We start from the raw sequence: 18,627 nt of genomic DNA on the forward strand, positions 1-18,627 counted from the left end.
CCGTGCATGGCTGCTGGCTGCAGTACCGCAGTTAGGTCACACGGTGGCAGCAGCGAGCTAAAAGGTCGCCACTGCGCATGCGCGGCTGGCCACCTGCAGTACGACGGTTTGGGTGCTCGGTGGAAGTAGGGGGCAGAAAATAAAGCGCCACCGCGCATACGGAACTGCCTGGCTGCACTAACGGAATCTGCTTGCACGGTGGCAGCAGCGACCAGAGGAAAACTTCACCCTCGGGAACGGGCGGCTTCCCGTCTGCAGTAGCCGGTTTTGATCGGCCGGTGACAGCCGCGATCGGGTAAAGGGGCGGGTGGAAATCTCTACCAGCGCAGCGCAGCTCCCGCCTGCAGTCCCGGGGTTCGGTCGCTCCGTGGAAGCAGCGAGCAGAAAAAAAAAAGAGGTGGCCACTGCGCATGCGCGGCTGCCCACCCGCAGTACCGCAGCTTCATCGCACGGTGGCAGCAGAGAGCAAGAAGGCGCCACTGCGCATGGGCGGCCGCCCTCATGCAGTACCGCGGTTTGGTCGACCGGTGGCAGTAGAGAGCAGGAAAGGCGCCACTGCGCATGCGCGGCCGCTCTCATGCAGTACCGCAGGTTGGTCGCACGGTGGCAGCAGAGAGCGGAGAAGGCGCCACTGCGCATGCGCGGCTGCGCTCATGCAGTACCGCAGTGTGGTCACACGGTGGCAGCAGAGAGCAGAAAAGGCGCCACTGCGCATGCGCGGCTGCCCACCTGCAGTACCGCAGCTTCGTCGCACGGTGGCAGCAGAGAGCAGAAAAAGGCGCCACTGCGCATGCGCGGCCGCTCTCATGCAGTACCACAGGTTGGTCGCACGGTGGCAGCAGAGAGCGGAGAAGGCGCCACTGCGCATGCGCGGCTGCGCTCATGCAGTACCGCAGTGTGGTCACACGGTGGCAGCAGAGGGCAGGTAAAGGCGCCACTGCGCATGCGCGGCTGCCCACCTGCAGTACCGCAGTTTGATCGCACGGTGGCAGCAGAGAGCAAAAATGCGCCCCTGCGCATGCGCGGCTTCTCACCTGCAGTACCGCAGCTTCATCGCACGGTGGCAGCAGAGGGCAGAAAGAGACGCCACTGCGCATGCGCGGCGTCTCACCTGCAGTACCGCAGCTTGATCGCACGGTGGCAGCAGAGGGCAGGTAAAGGCGCCACTGCGCATGCGCGGCCGCCGTCATGCAGTACCTCAGTGTGGTCGCACGGTGGCAGCAGAGAGCAAAAGGCGCCACTGCGCATGCGCGGCCGCCCACGTGCAGTACCGCGGTTTGATCGCTCGGTGGACGTAGGGGGCAGAAAAATAAAGTGCCACCGCGCCTACGGAACTGCCTGGCTGCACTAACGGAATCTGCTTGCACGGTGGCAGCAGCGACCAGCGGGAAAAAAACCTCATCCTCGGGAACGGGCGGCTTCCCGTCTGCAGTAGCCGGTTTTGATCGATTGGTGACTGCCACGAGCGGGTAAAGGGGCAGGGGGGGGAATCTCTACCAGGGCAGCGCAGCTCCCGCCTGCAGTACCGGAGATCGTTCGCTCGGTGGCAGCAGCGAGCAGAAAAAGAAAAGGTGGCCACTGCGCACGCGCAGCTGCCCACCTGCAGTACCGCAGTTTGATCACACGGTGGCAAGAGAGAGAGCAGAAAAGGCGCCACTGCGCACGCGCGGTCGCCCACCTGCAGTACCGCTGTGTGGTCGCACGGTGGCAGAAGAGAGCAAAATGCGCCACTGCGCATGCGCGGCTGCCCACCTGCAGTACCGCAGCTTCATCGCACGGTGGCAGCAGAGAGCAGAAAAGGCGCCACTGCGCACGCGCGGCTGCCCACCTGCAGTACCGCGGTTGCATCGCACGGTGGCAGCAGAGAGCAAAAGGCGCCACTGGGCAGGCGCGGCTACCCACCTGCAGTACCGCGGTTGCATCGCACGGTGGCAGCAGCGAGCAGAAAAAGGCGTCACTGCGCATGCGCGGCTGCCCACCTGCAGTACCGCGGTTGGATCGCACGGTGGCAGCAGAGAGCAGAAAGGCGCCACTGCGCAGGCGCGGCCGCCCACCTGCACTACGAAGGTTTGGGCGGTCGGTGGAAGCAGGGGCAGAAAGTAGAGCGCCACCATGGATACGGAACTGCCTGGCTGCAGTACCGGAATCTGCTTGCACGGTGGCAGCAGCGACCAGCGAAAAAAATTCACCCTCGGGAACGGGCGGCTGCCCGTCTGCAGCACCCGGTTTTGCGCGATCAGTGAGTGCCGCGAGCAGGGTAGCGCAGCTCCCCCCTGCTGTTCCGCGGTTCGGTCGCTCGGTGGCAGCAGCGAGCAGTGACACATCGTCGCCACTGCGCATGCGTCTGTTCCGAGTGCAGTACCGCACTTCGGCCGCACGGACAGACCACCGCCACTGCGCATGCGCGATTCCCGGCTGCCGTAGCGCGGCACGGTCTCCGTGACTCTTCTCTGGGGCAAGACCCGCGCCGGCTCTGGGTCACGTTCGCCGGGATAACGGAACTGTTACTGCGTGCGCAGAGCTCATGTTTCTCTGCACCTTCCCCACTCATGCAGCCCCAGCAGTGTCAGTCGTTGCCTCCGCACCACCCAGCACCAAAGTGCCTCGAGCATTTTAGTCCTTCCGTCTCGACTGCTTTAAAAATCAGGTGGCCGTTACTGTCCTGCCTCCTGCCCCACTCACCCCCACCCCACGCCCTAGGGAGGAGAAGCAGCACAAACGACCTGGGGAGAAAGGTCCCCTTTCCCACCCCCCACCCCCCCCGGAGTAAACCCCATCAGTTGCTGTAGGCCTGCGGCATCAGGGCTGTGACAGGGAGAGCAGCAAGTCAACAGGTCCTAGAGGGTTAAAGAAGAAAATCCATCAGGGGAACACAGCTGCCCTTCTGAAGGCAGGCTGCCTGCGGTGAGGGGGGCAGCTGTGCATCAGGGCGCGGGGCAGCCAGGCAGACCAGACACCAGTGGCTGACCTGCAAAGGAGTTGTGCACTGCTGAGCCTTGGGCTTCGTTGGCTTGGCAGCGCTTCGCCTCGCCTCTGCACTGCCAGGACCCTGCTCTGCTCATCCTGCGTAAGCACAAGGCTTCAGCGAGCACACAACAGGAGGCCAGGGGAAGTGGGGGGGGGATGTCACCGGGGAAAAAAAGTCATGCGGGGGGGCCATTTCAGGGGAAAGCGTTTGGGAGGGCACAGACACACGCAGAGGGAGGGCGGGGGGAGGAGGCGGACACTGCCGGACAGGGGCATGTCTGGGCAGACACGCCATGGGGAATATGCATGGGGATGACTGACACCAGGGGGTCCCCCCAGGATAATCCACAACGGGCAACGCACCTGGGCTAACCTGCAGCAGATGATCCACTCCAGATAACTGACCCACTCCGGAGAATCCATTCCAGATAAGCCCCAGCAATGCCCCTCAAACTGCTGGTGTTTCACCCCAAATTTTCCCCGATTTAGGGTTTTCGGTGGGTTTATTTAGTTTTGGTGATTTCTGGTTGGATGGTTTGGCTTTTTTTGTTGTCGTTCGGGTTACTTTGGTTTTGTCCGTTTGGGTTTTTTTTTTTTTTTGCTTTTCCATAAGGTAAAAGTTGGGATTGCTTTTCCAAACAGTTCACTTCTGGGTTTTTTTTCACCCTTTCCACAACACTGAAATTGGCAATTTTTTGCTTTTGTGCATGAGAATGGTTAGCGGGGTTCTGCCCCCCCACCCCCGCTTTTTTTTTCCCCCCTCCTTTCCAACTGCACAAACCCAGCAGGAGTGGGCTTTCCCAAGAGCCCCGAATTGTTTTCTTTCCCCCAAACCTGTTTGGGGTTTTTCACCCCCCACTGCAGACCCAGACTCAGGGGCTTTGGAGTGTGTGTCTGCCCTGGCAGCAGCTCCCAGGCTGCCTACGCAGCCCCAGAGGGGAAAGTCCCCATTTGGGGGAATCAGCCCCAAATCGGGATGGGAGAAGGAGAACGGGGAAGGGGCAGCATTTGAAAGCGCTTTTGTGCCTTCAGTTGATTGGGGGGTGGGCTGTGTGTCTAATTTTTAAGTCTTCTCTATAAACATCTCTATCAACATGGTTTCTTTGCGTTTTAAAACCTTACATAGCATAGACATTTGCACTATGTGTCTACTTACACATCCTTACAGAGTACATCTATATTTTATATATACTATCTATTTTACATTTACATACAATACATACATCTGTTTAGACTTAGCTATTATATTTACACTTACACCTATTTAGGCTATTTACACTTACACAGAATATCTCTTTACACATACCTGTTTAGACTTCCATATTAACACGTATATAAAACAGCTATTTAGACTAGCTATCTGCTTACTTACCCTTTGACACTTCAATCTTTTTCGACTTCTCTATTTAGACATCTACTTACAGTTATACCTCAGCTTATTTCACTCTATATAACCTCTATTTAGATTACACATCTACTTAGACTATGTAACACACACTAAGCGTAGATGCTCGCTCTAGTCAGACTTTCTTCTGCTTTGAATTCCTTCATCTATCCTTTTTCTTCACTTTAAACTCCTTTATTTTTTGATCTAGATATATAGACAGTCGAGTTACTTTTGTGTTTTAAAACCCTGCATCTCGATGTAGAATTTTTGTATCCTGAAATCCGTTATATAATATAGGAGAGATAAGTTCTTATTTTAAAATCCCTTTATACATCTATAAATTAATATTACATGTCAAGATATATAAGAGGTTTTTGTAATAGCCCCCCTGAATTTTCAGGCATTTTGGGGCTGCAACCCCCCTTTTTGGGGGGGAACCCCTACATGACGCCCCCACTCACCTGTTCCTCTGACGCATTATCAGCTCCCCCAGTGACACCGGGGCACCCCACATGACATCATCACACCCCCCCCAGGACTCCCCCAATTTTATTCACCCCCAAGAAGGGCACTAAACAAGGGAATCTGCTCCAACCTGCAGCTCATTACTTTAATAGTGCCATTTACAAAGGTACACACACACTCACCCCACACCCCCCAGAAAAGGGGGAGCTCTGCTAAAATCTAAAAGGTGGGGCAGCCCCCCAAACAGCTGCAGCCCCCCCAGCCCCTGTCCGCAGGCTGGCGGCTGCCCCACGGCAGAGCAGGAGCGTGCCAGAGGATGGTGTCACGTCTCTCTCGGGCTCTGCTCGGACATGTTCCCGCACTGGGACGGGCTCCCCGGGGTGACAAACAGCCCCGGTCCCTGGGGGCCCCGACTCTCCCCACCAGGCAGCCCTCGCGGCCGCACCTGCGGGGCACCCGCTGGAGACAGAGCCAGGAGCCTCCAGGCAGAGGGATGGCCCCTTACCTTCACCACGCTTAACGACCGGCAGGCATCTCTTGAGCATCACGAGACACTTAAGACATCTGAAAAACAGAAATCCCAAACTATATTTCAGCACGTTAATAAAATAGCACAGAAGAAAATGGAGGAGCTCAGTCAACATAAGGGATAGGAAGGAAATTGAGCCACAGCAAGATTCCAGGCAAACGGGTCATGTCAAAACACGACACATCCTTTAAAAGCTAGAGTGATTGGAACACTTGAAAACGGTATTAAGACTAACCGATACCATTTTGAACAGATCCTTCGCGTAACACTGAACGCTCTGGCTGGTGCTGGAAAACGTCTCATCCCTTCCTTACGGCACCGCTGCGGGGAGATAACCCCGTGAGGCTGCGGGGCAAAGTTGTACCGGAACCGGAACCTCCGCTTACAGATCCACCGCAGCAGCTACAAGCCCTCGCCCTGCCGCCGCACGTCTTGCTGCCTGGCTCCATGAAGCCTAAAGTGAAGCGTGTCAAACTTGAAAGAGTAACGTAAAAAATTAAGAATAAATCTCAGTAATTCACTTTGTGCTGAGAAGGCGGGCGCGTGTTTACGCACATCCAATATGAGCGTCTAGGCTCTAAAAGCTTTCCATTTTCCTTCTGCGTTCATTCAACTCGCACAGCCGTTCACGCGCGCCATAAGATTATCTATCTCCAAAATACACAGCAGCAACGTGACTGGGGGGTTTTGGCGTGTTACGGAGTCGGGAGGGACGTCCGCCCAGCTGCCCTGCCCAAGAGATGCTGCTGAACTGCCAGGGAAACGCGCATCGAAGCGAGACTGAAATAAAATACTTAAGAGCGCTCCCTCAAAATACCGGCAGGAAAGAACACCGCCCCCCCCCCCCCCCCCCCCCCATTCAGTCGCCCCTCATTAAATATTTACAACAAATACCTACCTGCTTAGGTACACCTAACAAATCGTACACTACATCTGCTCGGCAGTTACAGCTGAAAGAGCGCAAGTCACGTCGTAAATCAGACGACGTTAGCTTTTTTTAAACTTTCATTTATGACAGAAGAATCGGTGAGTGAAGAGATCCCCGATACGGTTTTACTTTTTTGGGGGAAAAAAAATACCACAACAAAAAACCACGCAAATCAAATCCCCAGTGTTGCAATACATGGGGCTACCAAGAAGGACCGGCAGATATGCTAATGCGTTCGGCTGTACCGAAGCATGCAGGGGAACCGTATTTTTATGGTATCTCGACTGTTACAACTGAGAACCCAAGCACTACCAATGCCACCAACCTTTGGAGTATGTGCTGCGCTTGGATCTCCGCAAGGACCATGGATTTTTTTATCTTTAAAAAAAAGCAATACTTTGCAAGTCTCGTGCTGATGAGTTCTACTGACAAAGACATCGTCTCTAAGATGCACTCTGATGGCAAGTTCATAGAATGCAACCTCACTGAATAAGAAATATCTCAATTTTTCAAAATCTCTTTCTAACCAAAGTCACACTGTGGGGCTTTCAGATGGGTCAGATTATGCATCCTTTCACAACAAGAAACACACCAGCTAACCAGGATATTCTCGCAGTGGCCAGGTACCTCTTCATCATAAGAAAAAAACCCAGAGCCAGCAATAAGTATCACACAGGTCAACACAGATCTCTTCCAGAGCACCCCCCTCATCAAAACGAACATGCCCATCAGCTCACCTGCTCTGCACAGATTCCAGCATCACACCCCGCTTCCGTCATCACTTGTGGCACCAAATGTATCAACACACAGTAAACTACCGTTACGCTCGTGAGAAATCACCGCCCCGTGACTTCTTCATTACTACCCAGCTCACTTCTAATGCTCATACGCCGTTCCAAAGACGGCCCACGTGTTACCTACAAACTGAAGAGCTCGACGACGGACCACAGCATTCTCCGATCTTAGATGCTGGCCGCTGCCCCACCTTCTCAAACCTCTCACAGGCATGCGGCAGCAGCACTCCGAGCCTGCCAGCGGCACCTGCAAAAAGCCAAGTGAAAAGGCACCTCCTGAGATGCTGCCCGATGCCACAGCCTGCCCGCACCGATCCCCGTCTCGCACTCCTTTCCCTCGACAGCCTCCCACCCGGCCTACGTCACTTGCAGGTGCCATGTTCAGCTCGCCCGCCGTCCGTAACACCCAAACGACACGCGTTGCTTATAACTTCACCAGCAGCACAACACCTCAGAAAAGAGCTGCTACTTCAGCCCACCAATCACCACTTGCCTTGCTCGACTTGCCTCCTTTGCTCATTGCTACGCTACTTCAAAACCAAAACAAAAGACAAACGCAAGGAGCAACGGAGTCATAGAGGCATCGGTCACATCTTCCCTCTATATACACCACGCACCAACTCACCCGCTTACATCGGTCCCCTCAGTTCCCCTCCGTCGCCCTGCACGACTCGTCCCTCGGCATCTCCAAAACAAGTCGGCTGGTTGCACAGCAGTACCTTAACAGTTCCTGAACACCGACTATAACCTGCCATTAAAAACAAACATATGACATCAAACATGAAGCCCTACGCACGTACAAGCTTGAACACCCTGCAGAGGTAATCTGCTCAGCTGATCTCTAGCTGCCTCTCCCAGATAGCTACGGTCACGGCCTCCTAGCCCACAAAACGTCACGGTGATTATGGTCCTTGCCTGCTGAGGAGGGCCACTCAATCCGAGATGACGGTACCACCTTTCCCCCAACAGCCTTAGCATAGCAACAGATGAACCCTAAGCTCTCATCGCTGTGCCACCTACCCGACTCTACACGGCCAGCAAGGCGGCTCCGAGCCAAACTCACAAAACGCACACACCAATGCTATGAGAAACACTACAAACTGCGCGCCTCCAAGACGAGAGAACGCTCTCAGCAAACACAGAGACAACTGGACGGAAGAGCTCGTCCAGCAACAAGACCTGCAGAACCCTGACAGTGACGCAAGGAGGCCCTAACGCGATCCAAAAAGATTAGAAGAGCGTCAGGGCCCGTGACAAGAAGTTCCTCTCAAAACTGAGAGGGAGGGAGGAGGCACAAGAAGCCCAGCTACAAGACCTAGGAATGTAAGGATGCAGGGAAGAAATCACACTCCCTGAAAACAGACAGCGACAGAGCAGAGCTGTTCACGCATCTGGGAACAACGCCGCAGACAACTGCCCAGAAACTCCTCAAATATCAGAGCGATCCACACTTTAAACTGTAACGCAAAAAAAGCACCCGATGGGCGCCAGCCCCACAATTAGAACCTTGCCAGCCCCTAGGGATAGCGCTGTGCTCCTGAGAGCAAAGAGAACAAAGTCACCAGCCCCATGCGCCCCCTCACTGCGACCCAGCTCGCCTGAAATGCTCCTCAAATAGCCTTCAGTCGCATCTTCCCTTTAATCCTGCACAGGGACCTGCTGCCTTAGTGTGCTCTACTCAGCTCTGCTCTATCACCCTGCACAGCTCCATCTTCATCCTCTGAAGAACAGCATGATAGAACAAGTCACCTGGACGCACAGCAACAGCTTAACCATTCCACAGGTCTTGCTTCCACGTAGGAATACCATCTAGAGCCCAACTACTGCATGCCATTAAAGGAAATACCTTCAATCAAATGTTAAGCCTCATGCACGTACAAGCTTGAACAGCTGAGAGGTGCCCTCTGCTCAGCTAGCACTCTAGCTGCCTCTCCCAGACAGCTACGGTCATCCCCTCGGCACCCACAAAACACCCCGGAAATTACCGTCCTCGCCTGCTGCCAACGGCCACTTGCTCCGACGAGGGTTGTACGGGCGTTGCCAAAACAGTCTATGCATATTAACAGTAACCATATACTCTTATTGCTATTCTTTCCCCCGCTCTACCATTGCTACACCCCCAGGTGGAGCAGCTCTGACACAGGCATCGACGTGCACGGACCGACACCGCTCACAAATACTACAAGCGACGTGATCGAGGCACCTAAGAAAATTCTCACCAAGACGACGGACTTCCGGCCCAGAGATGCCACCGGGCGAGAAGATCTGTAGGGCAGCGAGGAAGAAGCTATAGCATCCGCAGAGAAGTCACGCACCATCATCACCTGCGATAAAACCATATACCCACAACTAGGACGATGTACGAGCGACAAGCCACTCTTAAAGACCTCAGAACGTTCAGGTGCAGGGAACAGGTCCCAGAAAAGGGCTCTGCGTATTCAGACTGCTCTTCAGCAGCAGTACTGAGGCCACCTTAATCACCGCCACAAAAAGATGACCTTCTATAAAGGTCTAATATTACAGACACAAGACAAATCTATGCAGTAGACTTAAAATGCGAGAAAGGAAGCTCTCGGTTACCATTATGCCGATGAGCCAGGGCTTGCAAAACCCTCAATATTGCTACCTAGGTGCCTGCTCAGCACGGAGAACAACAGACACATCGAGACCCAAGTACAGTAAGGAACAAAGACAGACTACAAAATCCACACAACAACACAAGCACAGGCAGGAACTCCCCTGCCTGGCAGATGCTTCTGTTTTGCAGAAAGGACACCACAACCTCTCTCGGCCCAAACGTGTCCGGTCTCTGAACGGTACCCTCCACTCATTTTACAACCCCTGCCTGCCCCACCTGCGCTTCCCCCAACCGACCGGCCACCCGCACAAAGACCGCATCGGCCCCTCAGCTTCCCTTCCAAATCTGGGGGCTCAAAAGCCATCCTTTAAAAAGGCCACACAGGCTACGTAGGATGGGGCTGCGGTCACACGGATACTCTTCATCTCCAAACGTGCGGTGCCATCACTCAGCATCGCACCACTCAACGCCGGCCACTTCCGCAACAACAGCCTCCTCGGAAGCGCCCTGAACTTCCGCTCCCCCACGCTCTAATGAGGCTGGATGTCGTGGCCGCCGCCACCTACGGTGCCTAGAGAACCAGAGAGACAAGGCGACCCCTGCGCCTGGAAGCGGCCGCCCACTCACAAACAATTCCACACCTCAGAAATAACAGCTGCTACGGCTTCCTGTTCATCGCTCACCTTGCCCAACGAGCTCGGGGCAGACATCCCGCTTTGCATATAGTTTTGTGAGTCCCTTCATTAACTAGTCACATAGGTGCTCACACTGCACGACCCCTCCGTTGTCACGTGCTGACCTACCTTCTCACGATGCTCTGTTCGCCCCCTCCCTTCCGTGTCCGGCTCCCTACCGTGCATCTGCACCAACAGCCACATTCCAGACTCATCCTTTCCCCTACTGTGCCAACACGGCTCCGCTCACCTCCCAATCCGTGCCTCCCGGGTCAGTGGCCACGTCAGGTGCCTGCTCACATACTCGGTCCATCCCTGATGGCTGGGGAACCGTCACTCACCTTCAATGCCGGGCCCACTTCTGGGGAAATACGGAGGCACACAGATGTTGGACACTGCTTTCCAAAAGCAAGAGCTCACCGTGCAAAACAAACTAACAAATCCTTTTGACTGACTTGTTCGGCAACACAGAGACCCCAAAGGCAGAAGTCCCAGACGAGTGACCTCACAGCCCGCCCCGTCACAGCACACGACGCCATCTGCTCGCCTTTGCCGTCACGCCTCGCTCGACTGTCCTGCTTAACCCTCGACCTGTTACTTAAACTGCAAGAAAAAGTCAAACCACGCAACACACAAAAATCACAGTTCGTGTCAGATGACTCAAGCACAGGCGGACACTGATAGGCCAAACACCAAAAGCAGTACGGGAAGCAAACGGGCGTGGCTGGTGTAGTGACACACACTCCCTTTGTAGGTAACTCACTCCTGAGCGACTCCATGAACAGCTGCGTGGAGAACCTCTCGGCAGACAGCACGCTCGAGTGGCCGCGCTGACACATACGGGGAAGGAGACTGGGCTACCGGAGGCTGCTTGCACACAGAACGCGACCATTAGCTAACACTTAAACACCTCTTTCCCAACCATTCCCCAGTACCAAGACTTCAAAAACCCCTCCTCTCCTCCTGAACTGTCAGGGAAGGAACCTCACTCCTTCCCGACAGCTCCTGCCCTGTATTTGCACCCCTAAAGCCCCTCTGTCAGCCGCTCCTCGGGAGCTGCCCTTCCCACCTCTGCCCTGCATTCTGTGAGCACCTCCTACCTTCCAGCTTCCCGCAGACTCCGTGCTCTCTACAGGCCCACAAAATAACGGAAGCCCTGATGCTTATAATCTACAAGGGACCTGCCGCAAGCTGCAAAGGTTCTCAGGACAACGTGGTACTCTGCGGGCGATCGGGAAAGGCAACGAGCAGTCCCGTACACCGACACACGCTATGCGTTACGTCCCTGCTGCTTTCTGAAGGAAGGCTAGAGCTCCATATACAGATGCGTACAACACGCTCACCATAACCCCTACCGCAGCATCTCACCATCAGTCCTATTGAGAGATAATGTCAACAACTTGCACAACACACAGGCAAAACTGGTGGAAAAAATATAAGGTTCTACCTTCAGTCAAGTCAAAATTCCTGGAAAACAAGACAAAACAAACAAAAAACCTACCACACAAAAAAACCAACAAACCACAAACAAAAAAACCCAGACAAAACCGTAACACCCCCACAAAACCAAATAATCCAGAACACACTATTAGACCATCTTGCTACCCCTGAACACCCAACACAAACTTACTGACCCAAGGAAAAACAAAAGCTGCATACAAGTGTACTTTCTAATATATATATGCTGCTCAACTTTGACTGCTCCTTAATCTCTTACCTCAACCAGAAACCTCCCCCTCTCTAAATGTCAAAACACACCTACCCAAAGAGCTTAGACAGCTCAAAACCTGCAACCAACTCAAGGAACAGTACCAGAGAAGCCCAGGAGCAGAATGAGCCTCCCGAAAAAAGGCTGGGGCTCATCTACCCCAGTGGAATGGCAAAGCAGAATGAAATCTTTTAAGAACCCCTTCTCAGAAAATATCTCTGGTTAAAAAGTAAATCATTTATTGTAAAACCATCAACCATTCGAGTCACCTCAACGCTCTCTCTCGCTCAGTCCCTTAACAGAACTAGATCAGTCTCAATGGACAAAAAACACGAAAAGAAACGTGGAAATACACAAGCGTATCGGAAACTGTACGAAGCAGCTAAATTAACACCTCAGTAGCTGGGACAAAACTAGATTGTAAAGGACAACAAAAAACCACCCCAGGAGACGCATCAATAAAAACAGATGAAGGCTCTCTCTTCTCGCAGAAGCTCAAGAAGAGACCTGAGCCAACGGTACACAGCTTTGGGGTATCGGATACCGAAAAGAAACATACTCGAGACAGAAAACAGACTGCTGTGGAGCACAAAGGTGGCTTTGGCAAAGGTTCTGCCAGGACAAGAGTCACAGTTACAGGGAACGGACAGCGGCCGGCAGGGGAAACGCCGTCGGCGTGGAGCGGCCAGTGGGGGAAATGCCGCCCTCAGCTAACGCTGCGCTATCAAGCCTTAAGCGAAAACTGCAGAGTAGTTACAGGAGACGGGCATAAGATGGATGCTGAATATCACTTGGTCACAAAATCTCATGGGGATGGGCACCACGTAGCCTCATGGACACCCCTTAGACCCAAACGCTTAACGAAAGACGCTTCTTGCCAAAACACAAGCTCGACGAGGAAAAGCCAAAGCTGATGCGGGGGCAACTCCTAAAATCTCAGTACGTGAGCAGGCATTATTTAAGATGGTGCGGTGGTTCTGCCGGGTCCGTCCAACCTGAGCAACGGGTTCTAACGCCTGTCCAGCAGCGTCCATGATCTCTCTCACGGCCTCCCACGTCAGAAACCTCCCCTACCCGGGACCGCGTTTTGCATGTTCCACCCCTCCCCATCCCCGCAATGAAAATCAAACACAACAAATAAGCAGTCTACTTCACCTTCTTGGCCTCCAAAAGAAGCTTCCTTCCTCTGCTGAGCGTCGACACCAACATCCTCGTGCCGTTCCTCAAAAGCAAGCTGGTCCTCGGGTGCCCGTACTGCCAAAAGAAGAGAAAATGATTATGCTCTTATAACGAGCTCCATCATCCTCTCCTCCTTCAGGAAATCGAGTCCCGATTGCTACATACCAGAAGTTTGTGCAGGAGATGGCCGAGGCCAGCCCCGTAAATGAAGCACTCTGTGACCCTGCTTTCTCTTTTGGCCACAGCACCCGCCACTGGGGAGCCCCAAACCCCTTCGTGACTCCCTACGAAAACCAGATACAACTAGTTCAAAACATCTGGCAGGTGAGAGACGACCGACAAACACGTACAGCCCACCTCACCCTCAAACCAGCCAGAGAGCTGACTTCGTCCCCCACTGAACTCTCATCTTCGACAAATTCAACAAACAGAACAATGTTTACACTGAACAGAACAAAACCCTTAGCCTCTGACGCTCTGAAAAGGATTTGTACACCCACAAAATATATATATTCATGCTATCGACCCACGTACCACACTTCCTCAGGGTCAGCCCCACAAAGACAGGAGAACGCCAGATGCTCTCTCCATGGATACCCCGATGCTCCGCTCCCTTCTTTGCTGCTCCTGTCACCGGAAAACGCTGGGAATAAAAAAAGGTTCAGAGAAGCAAAACAATAAACAATAGGGAGAGGGACCAGCGCAAAGGAATAGAGAGAGGAAGAGATGAACAGGAAGGACAGACAACCCCATCCTGAGCACAGCCTCTGGGAGAGGGAAAGAGGAAACAGCAACCGTTATTACCGCAGATCAACCCTGACCAAAGCCTCCTTCCACAGGGGCTTCTGGACACACCGCTCCTTCCCCGCACTACTGCTAAGGGCCCCTGCGCCAAGGGGGAATCCAGTGCGCTTGAGGGCTGGCTCGCTGACCTCACGACAGGGCCTGGGGGCGGCCAAGGGCTACGTAGCACGCTTCAGGGGAGGTGCCGGGGCTGGGGGCAGGCGCACGGGGCAAGAGGGGGCCAGGGGAGGCTGAGCGGGAGCTCCGGCAAGCCAGGGAGGCTGCCATCATCTGCGCCCTGGGCAGGGGGAAAAGGTCCTCCTCCTTTCCCTCTTCCCTTCTGTCAGCTCCCGGGGAACTCACCGCTTCTCGGGGAGCGGCCGCACCTGGAAGCCCCCAGAAATCAACACGAATCCAACCCCAAAAATACACCGCGCGTCCCGTACGCGGCACGGCCGCCCGGCACTCGAGCACCGGAAGACCGCGCCTCCAGACACGCCCCGGCGAACCACGTGACAGGGCCGGCAGCCACTGCGCCAGGACTACACCTCCCGGCACGCTCTGCGCCACAACACAGACGCCCGGCAGCCGCGCCCCACAAGGACTACACCTCCCAGCACGCTCTGCGGCACAACACAGCCGCCCGGCAGCCGCGCCCCACAAGGACTACACCTCCCGGCACGCTCTGCGGCAAAACGCGGCCGCCCGGCAGCCGCGCCCCACAAGGACTACACCTCCCGGCACGCTCTGCGGCACAACACGGCCGCCCGGCAGCCGCGCCCCACAAGGACTACACCTCCCGGCACGCTCTGCGGCACAACACGGCCGCCCGGCCAGCCGGCAGGCACACCGCCACAGCTCCCGGCACGCCGCCAGCCCGCCCTCCCCGCTCTCGGACCCTGCGGGGCACCGTCCCTCCCGCCGATGCACCCGGAAGCCCCACCGAGCCCTCAGCACAGCCTCGCTCTCCCCACCGCCCGCTCCGACCCGGCGCTGCCCCGCCGCAGCCCTCCTCGGGGCTTTACCCGGGACGCAGCGGTCCACCACCCAGCCCCCGCTCACCTCCTCCCTCGCTACAGTCGCAGCCCGCTGACGCTCGGCCACAGCTCCGCTCCGCCCTCAGCTCACACTGGCCCCCCGGAGCCGGGCACCACCCCTTTTCCAGGGAGGAGCCGGCACCGTCAGCCCCACTGCCCGCACCTGGGGCCCCTCCATCCAGTAGCCCGCCCACAGCTGAGGCACAGCAGCAACGGGGGGCCCCCTCCCCTCACCCCCACAGTGCACCACCTCCTCCCCTGGGCTCCATCACAGCCCCTTGCCCCACGCAAAGGCAGCGCAAACGCAGCCCTGAGGGCAAAGGAGAGGGCAGGTGTTTGTGCAGGCGCGCACGTAACAAGTCCCAGGAGCCATTCGTGGCTCAGGCTCCCCAACGCTCCCCCCCTGCCCCAAGGCCACCTCGGCCGCCGTTGCCGCAGCCGCACGGAGCTGGTGTTGGCTGGGATAGTGCTCATTTTCTCCACGGTAGCTAGGAAGGGATACGTTTTGGATTTATGCTCAAAACACCGTTAATAATGTAGAGATGTTTTGGTTCTTGCTGAGCACTGCTTCCACAGTCAGGGCCTCTTCTGGTTCTCTCAGTGCCCCACCAGCAAGTAGGCTGGGAGAGGACACAGCTGGGAAAGCTTTCCCAGCTAACTGACCAAAGGGATATTCCATACCATTTGACATCATGCTCAGCACACGCAGCTGGGGGAAGAAGGGGGAGTCCTTGGGGGGCGGGGGTGGGGGGGGGGGGGCTACGGCATTTCTCTCCCTAAGTAACCATTACACATGACAGAGCCCTGCTTTCCCAGAGGTGGCTCAACACCTGCCCGCCGAAAAGGAGGAGTGAATTAATTCCTTGCTTTGCTTCCACGCACAGCTTTTGCTTTACCTATTAAACAGTCTTGATCTCAACCCATGATTTTTCTCACTCTTACCCTTCCAGCTCTCTCCCCCAGCCCACTGAGGGTGGAGCGAGCAAGCAGCTCCCTGGTGCAGAGTTGCCAGCTGGGGCTAAGCCACAGCACGCGCTTGTCCTGGTTTGGCAGGGAACGGACCGTCCGTCGCCTGGCTCCTGGGCAGAGGGGGAGGCCACCAAAGGTGAGGAGCAGGGCACAGGACAGTAGGAAGAGAGAAGAGAAGAGCGGCATCCGGCTGGACGGGGGCCGGGGGGCGTGTGTGCGTGTAGGGAGAAGGCACGAGGCAGGGAACAGGACGGCCAGAGAAGGACAGGGAGCCTGACGGAGCTGGAGATAAAAGCAGCAGAGAGAGGGGAAGAGAGGCAGCAGAAAGAGGGAAGAGCAGGACACAGACCAACAAAGAAGGAAGAGGAGCAGGCTGGAGACGCACAAAGAACCTGGGGCAGGCAGCACGACAGCGAGGGAGGAAAGAAGAATAGGGGCAGGAAGCCGGACCGAGCGCGATGGAGAAAGACAAGATAAGCGACAAGAACAGGGCAGAAAGGGAAGAATGAAGCCACGGGGACAGGGAGCCGAGACAGCCAACGACGGAGGGAAGGGGCCGGGGAGGGAACACCACAAAACAAACCACGGGGCTACGTGGTACAGAGCATGAGAAGGCAGAGAATTAAGAATTAGGGACAGGGAGCCAGAAAGACAACAACAAAACAACACCCAAAACAAAGGGAGATGGGGAGCAAAAGGAATCGCAATGCGTACAGAAAGGAGAGAGAAACAATTCTAAAAGAGGGTCACGGGGAAGCCAGAGACAGCAAGATGGAGAAAGGACAAAAGCTACAGGCTACAGGGCAGAGAGGGAAGAATTAATGAATAGACACAGAGAGCTGGGCAGAAAGAGATGGAGAAAGGCTGAAGATCACACGGCCGACAGGGAAGAGAGAAGAGAGGGAGGAATTTTAAAAACAGGGGCAAGAAGCCAGAGGGAGGGAGAGGGAGGCAACACTAAAATGGGGACAAGCCACAGGGCGGCGAGGAGGGAACCGATGAATAAGAACAGGAGACCAAAGAGAACACAACGTAGAATGGAAAAAAGGAACAGCGGCCCAACAGGGAAGGAGGAATTAAAGATCAGGCACCGGGAGGCAGACGGAGACAAATGAAGAAACAAGTGGGGGGAAAAAAAAAAACAAAAAACCCACAACAACAGCAATGGGCTACAAAGACAGACAGAGAGGGAAGAAATAAAACATAGCAGCAAGGAGCTGGACAGAGAGAGATGAGGACAAACAAATAGCACGGGTCTACGTGACAGAGAACGTGGAATTAGAACACAGAGAGAGGGAGCCGGACAGAGAGAGAGGCCGAGAGAAAAATCTAGACGGGCTACAGCGGGCAGAGGCAGGAATTAAAACCTAGGGACAGGGAGCTGGACAGAGAAAGACGGGGATCACAGGGAACAGCGGCGGGTGCAGGAAGAACAGGAATTCATGAATAGGGAAAGGGAGCTGGACAGAGAAGAACTCAGAAAGGCAAGAACAGTAGCAGGGTACAGAGGAGAGCAGACGAATTAAAAAGCGCGGCGGGAGCGTTGAGGCAGACAGAGAGAGATTAAGAAAAAAGTCACAGGCTACGTGGCAAAGCAGGAGGAATTCAGAAACGGGGATGGCAACCAAGGGAGAGTGAGCTGGTGAAGGATAACGGGCATTCAAAGTGAGGGACAGGGAGCTGGGAAAAGCGAGGCAGAGAAAAACAGAATCACAGAGAGAATCAAACAAAGCCAAAAAAGAAGAAACTGAACAACAGGAACAGGTGTAACCAAAGCGATGAAATCAACCAACCAGAGACGGTGTTCCATTACGGGAACACGGAGCGTACGAATCAGTGTATCTGTCGATCTGCATTTTAGTCACTAGGCGATCGTTAACGTCAACAGAACAACAGACAACGTGCTTCTGTCAGAAAAGGACGACAAAACGCGGTTTCGTGTAGCGCACTGAGAAAACTAGCCAAGACTGCCAAGATTAAGAGCCAAGAAGGCAAAAGGCAATTCTGGCAGGGGGAGATCGCGACCACCGACTCACGGACCACCACCGAGCCTGCGCAGTAATTCACATACGGAACGAGCAAGTTTGTACCGATCAGTAGACAGGACAATAATGAATGTGTATGAATACCTAAAATTTTGATCTACAAATTGAACGGGAAAGGTGTGTGAGGTACGCACGCCAGGAGGAGCGATCCCCCGTGCGTCTGGCGCCGTGAATAAACAACGCCTGCTCTTTAATACTAAATTGGCGTTGAGGAGTTGTTTCCGATTTTACCGCGTTTTTCGGTAACGCGGTGAGTCAGACCAAGAGGGCCAGAGAAAGACAAAATACCGACAGGCTACAGGACAGAGCAGGAGGAATAAAAAAAATAAAAACGGAGCCAGAGCCAGGCAGAGAGAGGCGGAGAAAGAAAAAGTAGCCACAGGCTACAGGACAGAGAGAGGGAGGACTGAAAAGACGGGGAGGCAGGGAGCCACTCAGAGCGAGATGGAGAAAGAAGGTGCGGGGAGCGCGCAAAAAAAAAAAAGAAAAAGAAAAATTTTGCAGCAGGTAAGGAAAGAGAGGGGGCCAGGGGAGAGACAGGGAGGGCCCAGGATGCACAAGAGAGGCAACGGGGCCCCAGTGGC

At 54.8% G+C, this 18,627-nt stretch overlaps 2 long non-coding RNA genes across 4 annotated transcripts in view; one reads left to right on the forward strand and one right to left on the reverse strand.

The window, feature by feature from the left end:
- Positions 1 to 18,627, reverse strand: part of LOC142060781 (uncharacterized) — a 30,592-nt gene that overhangs the window by 4,050 nt on the left and 7,915 nt on the right. The gene's annotated exons all lie outside the window — the stretch shown is intronic.
- Positions 85 to 5,327, forward strand: LOC142060782 (uncharacterized). Its single transcript, XR_012661921.1, has 2 exons — positions 85 to 295; positions 3,307 to 5,327. It is a non-coding gene; the product is annotated as an uncharacterized LOC142060782 (long non-coding RNA).

This window comes from Phalacrocorax aristotelis, chromosome 8, assembly GCF_949628215.1.
Source record: "Phalacrocorax aristotelis chromosome 8, bGulAri2.1, whole genome shotgun sequence".
NCBI lineage: Eukaryota > Metazoa > Chordata > Aves > Suliformes > Phalacrocoracidae > Phalacrocorax > Phalacrocorax aristotelis.